This window comes from Rhincodon typus, chromosome 27, assembly GCF_021869965.1.
Source record: "Rhincodon typus isolate 14 chromosome 27, sRhiTyp1.1, whole genome shotgun sequence".
Taxonomy (NCBI): domain Eukaryota; kingdom Metazoa; phylum Chordata; class Chondrichthyes; order Orectolobiformes; family Rhincodontidae; genus Rhincodon; species Rhincodon typus.
In genome coordinates, this window is record NC_063358.1 from 12,237,944 (window position 1) to 12,244,288 (window position 6,345).

General features: G+C 45.2%; 1 long non-coding RNA gene across 1 annotated transcript in view; it reads left to right on the forward strand.

Annotated features, from left to right (window-relative positions):
• The first annotated feature begins 1,370 nt into the window (after nucleotides 1-1,370).
• LOC125486243 overlaps nucleotides 1,371-6,345 on the forward strand; it is a 6,611-nt gene continuing 1,636 nt past the window's right edge. The window contains exon 1 of the long non-coding RNA XR_007264928.1: nucleotides 1,371-1,500. This is a non-coding gene — a long non-coding RNA (uncharacterized LOC125486243). The remainder of the gene's footprint in view (nucleotides 1,501-6,345) is intronic.

The window sequence follows — 6,345 nt, forward strand, 5'->3', positions numbered from 1 at the left end:
ATCTGCAGTAGCGCATAGTTGGATAAGGACAATAGATTTCCTTCTTTGGAAGGGCAGCAGTGACCCCCCAGATGGATTTACAGCAATCCACAAGCTTCCTGGTCACCTTTACTGACACCAGCTGTTTATTTCCGTTCATTTAATTCTTGGATTAAGTTCACAAACTGTTGTGTGATGATGAGCTCATGTCGCTAGTTCATTAGAATCCAGTAATATGACCACAAGATTCTGTACCCAAGCAAGTCCTGGCTGTCACAACACAATTCTCACCAGTGTGTAGCAAGAGGACTGTTAATAAGGATTACCAACCTCATTGCTATCTAATCTCACCTCATTATTGTGCAGATTCCCATTTTCCCAGAAACTACACGTTGAGAATTCTTGATGTGAAAGTCAGAGTAGATACCTGGCGATTCCAGATACACCTGGTACCGATGTCTTAGGGAGTGCACCACAGGCAGTAGCTGCACACACCCCACGGCCACAGATACCAGCCTTACTCCATCAACATGGCACATCTCCCGTCTACACCCATAATACCATTCCATACTTCAGTGCTGCACTTTGGAGCACACCGTCACCGCTCATTGCTGCTCAGAGATTGGACTAGGCTGTACCTCAGTGCTGCACACTCACTCTCATAGCACACACTCACTTTGCACTTACCTGGATGCTCACAGCATCCCTGCCTTGCCTTTTGCACTTTGTATCCCTCAGCCCAGAACTGAAAGGCTCACTGTACTTCTGCCTTGTGTTGTATTTTAATGCAGACACAAAACGAGGCAGCGCATCCTGTTTGTCAGCAGTGATCAGTCAAGGTGGGTTGAGTGTGTTGCTGGATGGCACTGTGCTGGGTTAATCTCATGCTGGCACCATGTGCCACCAGCCTTGGTGGTAACCACCCCGTACCTACATCAATGAAATGGTCATGTCTGAAAGGTGGGTCCTCAGTCAAGTCAAGTGGGTGTGGTGCAGATGAAAGGCAGGGTAAATCCCAGTACAGAGACTCAAAGGCAGCACCGACTCAGTGCAGGGACTTGGGCACAGTCAGCTGACCACTGGCAGTGGTCACGGTCAGGGGCTTTGTCTCTCTACAGTTCTGGGAATGGGCCACAATCCACAGCAGATGGGTAAGGGAACCAACAAGAAGGTCAAACATATCTGATCCGCGTCCTCGCCAACCCGCCTGCCACAGAATTATCTGTCCATAACAGTGTTGGTAAGAGTGTCCAACACACAGTCCACGGGTGGGGTGACAGTGACTGCCCTTGGCATCAAAGCTGCACTTGACCAAGTGTGGCATCAATGAGTCCCAGCAGAACAGAAGTCAATGTTGGATTCCAACGTCCATGGACAAGGGTTGCATGTGGCTGGTGCCTGCGGAGTGTACCCTGGCGATGTTGAATAACATGGAGGCTTTTTACAGGCAACATTGAGCTGAAGTGCCTAGCTAGCCGCTCTGACTGCTGCATTGAGAGCTCTCAACTTCCATCTTGTTTGGTAAGATAGCAAGCTGAATGTTAATGAGGGGAGAGATAGTAGGAACTGCAGATGCTGGAGAATCTGAGATAACAAGGTGTAGAGCTGGATGAACACAACGAGGGGAGTTGTGTATTGAGAAGGAGTTTAACAAGCAATAGACTCCCTTAGTTGGCAACTCACTGCTGCCCAGTGTAACATGGCCGGCCACTCAGTAGCTGAGTAAAAGACATAATGAATTGCCCCCCATGTCTACATAGACCTCAATGGGATTCGGTCACAAATCTTCCCACAGCCCAAGTCAGCTAAGCCTCTGTAAGAGTCAGTCCCACAGACTTCATGACTTGGAATGTCTTACATACTTTCTCTTTCCCCCAAATCTGTCAAACTTTGGTGTAATTTTGGTAATCGTACAGATTCAAAATATGAGAAGAATTCAGTTGTGCACGAGCCAGAAACTCCCACATCAGGTTGCAGTGCGCTCTGGAAATTTGAATGCATCAAGACAGAGTGTCAAAAAATTAGAAATGAGAAGAGGACATTCAGTTTAACCTGCCTGTCCCATCATTCATATCCAGGGTCTGGGCCCCAACAAGCCATTTAATTTCGTCCTTGCTTCACTGCCGAGCCCAGCTGCATTTGTTCCCTGGTGCATTAGGAAAGAGCCCAATTTCTTGCGGAATGCTTTGACTGAGTCAGCACTTGCTGCACTTGACAATCTCTTCCACTAGGCCATATCTCTAAAAAAGCGATCAAAGCCAAGAAATCGTCAGCTGTGAAACAATCTATCTGTGCATAGGCACACGCATCTATTTTGAAAATTTGAGAGGGTGCGAGAGTAATTGTGCAGGCCGACAAAATGAATGCCTTTCTGACGTTTGGTGTTGTTGAAATTTTACATGCAGCCATATTTTACCCGTTGTGTCCCTAATGGATATTGTGTAGAGCTGTAATCAGTATTTGTCACATTTCCTGCAGGTCCTGACAGTTATAAATGATTGCCGGGGACACCAGAGTGCAAATGCTACACTTGCCACTTGTGGATGTCACACAACAAAAGCCTTGCTGCTGAATGCGTACAACGTTCTGCTGCATTAGGACTTAATTTGTCTGTGGTTTTTAGTGTGACATCAATATCAACCATATCAGTTTGAATTGTAGAATGGATTTGTCAAGAGCCATTATAGATAGCTTGATGCCTGGGTCCAGTATGAGCGTGTCAACTTTTAAAATGATTTATCGCCGTGCGAATAATAGGGTGTTTAAAACAGGAAACTAACTCGAGGAGTTTGTTAGCAACAGTCACTGGGCGAGCAAAATGAAACATTTTGCAGCTACATTATCTCAGACTTGCTAACAATGTTTCCTGCTGCGTGGAACACCCCAGGAATGTGAATGAAGTTTTTTTTTTCAGGAAACCTGCAAGCCTCTCCTGATTCATTTCGATCGGGATGCTGACCCTCGGCTATAATAACATACGTTATTTTTCATTCTGGATATTTCCACCAACATAGAAACCCGGCCTTACGGGATCGTGGTAAATGTCATAATTATAAGTAAGCTTTTTCCTAGCCTCGCTGTAACATGGCTAATAATAACAGGCAGACTTAGGAGGCTTTGCTGCCGCACAGTTCCAGGCACAGAGGACCTGAAGATGTCAATGCAGATCCCAAAGAGGTGGACACATGATCTTCTGTGAAGTTAGTGCCAACTTAATTACCTGAAGCAAAAGGAAACTAAGAAGAAGTAATTATTTCCTGATGGCTACCTAGCTAGCAGCTCAGTATGGTGTGGAGCTTAGCCATAATGAGAAGGGAGCTTCCAAGTTCTGTCTTGGACTGAGCTGATCTCCTCGGGGCTGGGCGTGGGCTGCCACGTCCCACGTTATGTCTGCTGGCAAAAAAAATAGTCCCTGCTCTCCTAAATGGATTTCAGTCCGTGAATTTCATTCCTTGGAGAAGACTCTTTTGTTTTTTGTTGTAAATAAATTTATACACAACCACCACCTGCAAGTTCCCCTCCAAGCCCCGCACCATCCTGGGTCGGAAATATATCACCGTTTGTACAATGTTGGAATTTCACACACAACCCCCCAACTCCCCTCAGGCATTGTGTGTCCATGTACAGCACGTAGACAGCGAAGGTTCAAGAAGGCCAGCTCACCCACCCACCTGCTCAAGCAATAAGTGTCCGTCCAGCCAGTGACACCCACAGGTGAATAAATAAACAAAAATAGTTTTCATTTCTGTGCTTCCATGCATTCCCATCCCCACTCTCTCATCTATTCAGCACAAAGTCTGAAACACACATGGTCATTCAACAAGGACTTCGTTCTCTCAGCCTGTCCACGTTATAGTGTCCGGTCACTGTGATGTGAAAAACACACATATAGGTAAATGGCCAACGGAGATGTAATCCAGCACAATTTATCACCTTCAGGGGAGGAGACATTACAATTACTGCCGTTCACATAAAGCAGATTTGCTCATTATTAAGTAACAGGTAACATATTAGCAATTACCATGGCAATAAATACTTTCTGACTAAGTTGGCAATAGCCCAGCTAGCTTTCAGTGCGGTCCTTTCATCCTTTCATGATGCTTATGCTCTATTTGCAAACGTTTTTGACTTTCCAATTGACAACCATACCTAAAATTAAAATGATATTGCCTGTTGAAAAATAGAGACGAGTTCAAGCACAATGCCATTAATATTTAATTTATATTTATCAGGGTAATATATGTTTCTAGAAATGTATTTGGCAATTAAGGCTGATATTGTGAAAGTAAAGCCAGCAGCCACAAAGATCTGCCAATTCAAACAGAGTTTGGGTCTCTCCTGTTCTTTCTCTCTCTGTCTCACTTATTCCCAGAGTCTCAATCGTCGTAATTTGTAACAATTCCCCACACCGAGATCAATGCTTCTTATGACAAAGTGTTGAATCAAAATCACTCAACGAGTTATTTACAAACAAGTCAACATCTGAAAGGAAAAGATTTTCTCAGACTACAATTGGGACCTTTCACCAGAACTGGAGCAGCTTTGCTGATGATCTCCACAGGGACGCAAACTAATCTTTCACTTTAAGATATGCTGCTGCCCTGTTGAACATTTCTTTTCATAATTACAGCTGCTAAGTACTTGTCTTCCAGCCAAGTCCATATGAGAAGGGATGGAGGGATTCCTTACCTTGCACCACTTTCCCTTCACTGGCCATTCAACCTTTTCCTCACAGCTTGCATTCACTGCTGAGCTCTCCCACCAGCCTTCTTCTTCAATCTGGAACTGGGCTGTTCAAGCAGCTGAAACTTCTTTGCTGCAAGCAGCCTGAAGCTCTGGCACTCTCTGCCCTCAAAAAGGCATTCACCTGAAATCCTAGGACTGAAAGTGGCAGTTTTGTGAGGTTTTAGGTCAAGCGCAGATCTATGGAGTTGAGGTACAGATCAGTCATGATCTGACTGAATAGTAAAACAGACTTGAGGGGCTGAATGGCCTCCTCCTGCTCCTATGTTTCTGCTTTTGTCTTATTTCTGCCTTTGTATCTAGACAAACAAAACAGGCTCTGAGTCTGAAATGTTTGAAGGAAAACAAAACAATATGGAATAAACAGAACTAAAGGTCAGAATATATACAAATAAATTTGAGTGAAGGAAAAATATCGCAAAAGTTGCATTCTAGAGGGGCTAAATGCACAACTCAGTCTTCCACAAAGTCTAAAATGCCACTCACAAACAAAAATAGAAGTTGCTGGAAGCTCAGCAGGTCTGGCAGCATCTGTGAAGAAAAAAGTCAAAGTTAATGTTTCAGGTCTGGTGAACCTTCTTCAGAATTAATTTGTCAGTTTGTGTGTGTGTGTGTGTGGGTGTGTGTGTGCCTGTCTGTCTGTCTGTGTCTGTGTGGGTGTGTATGTGTCTGTGTGTGTTTATGTGTGTGTGTGTGTCTGTCTGTGTCTGTGTGGGTGCGCACCAGTTTATCTGTGTTGCCTGCGTGTCTGTCTGTGTGCATGTGTATCAAGGTGTGTGTCTGTCTCTGTTTCTGTCTGTCTGTGTGTATCCGTGTGCATGTGTATCTGTGTGTGTGGATATCTGGGTGTATCTGTACATCTATGTGCATGTGTATCTGTGTGTGTGTGGATGTCTGTGTGTATCTGTATGTGTGTGTCCGTCTGTGTGCGCATACATTTCTGTGTGTGCGTCTGTGTATTGGTGTGTTTGTGTGTCTGCGTGTGTGTGTGTGTGTGTGTGTGTGTGTGTCTGCGTGTATATGCAAGTGTAACTTGGATTTTTCGGCTTTGAAAGCTGATGACTAGGAAATGGTTGACGTTTAACTGCCCTGTGAGCAATTAGAGATTGGCAATAAATGCTGGCCTCGCCAGTGATGCTCACAGAGCTGCCTCTCCCTCATTCCGCCAGGAAAACAGATCCCAGGAGGGCAGGAAAACTCAAGACGGATGGAGTGCTGCCCGTCATTTGGCTCCTCAACATTTGTAAGGAGAGGATACTGACTCTAACCTGCGCAATCAGGGCCTGAACTGGGATTGGAGGCTGCAATTGACTTACCTTGCCAGGAACACCTGAGCAAAGGCTATCTCCCTTCTGCAAAAAAGCAGAGCAAGGCAGGGGTGCAGTGAGCATCCAGGTAGGCTCAGAGTGAGTGAGTGCTTTGACAGTGAGTAAAGCGCTCAGAGATGCAGCCCAGTGCAGTCTATGACCTGGGTGTGCCCCTGACTGCACAGTGTCCTTAATGCAGCATTACAGTGAGAGTTAATATCAAAGTTGTTGGAAGAACTCAGCAGGTCTGGCAGCATCTGTGAAGGGAAAAAACAGAGTTAACGTTTCGGGTCCGGTGACCCTCAGAACTGATGGT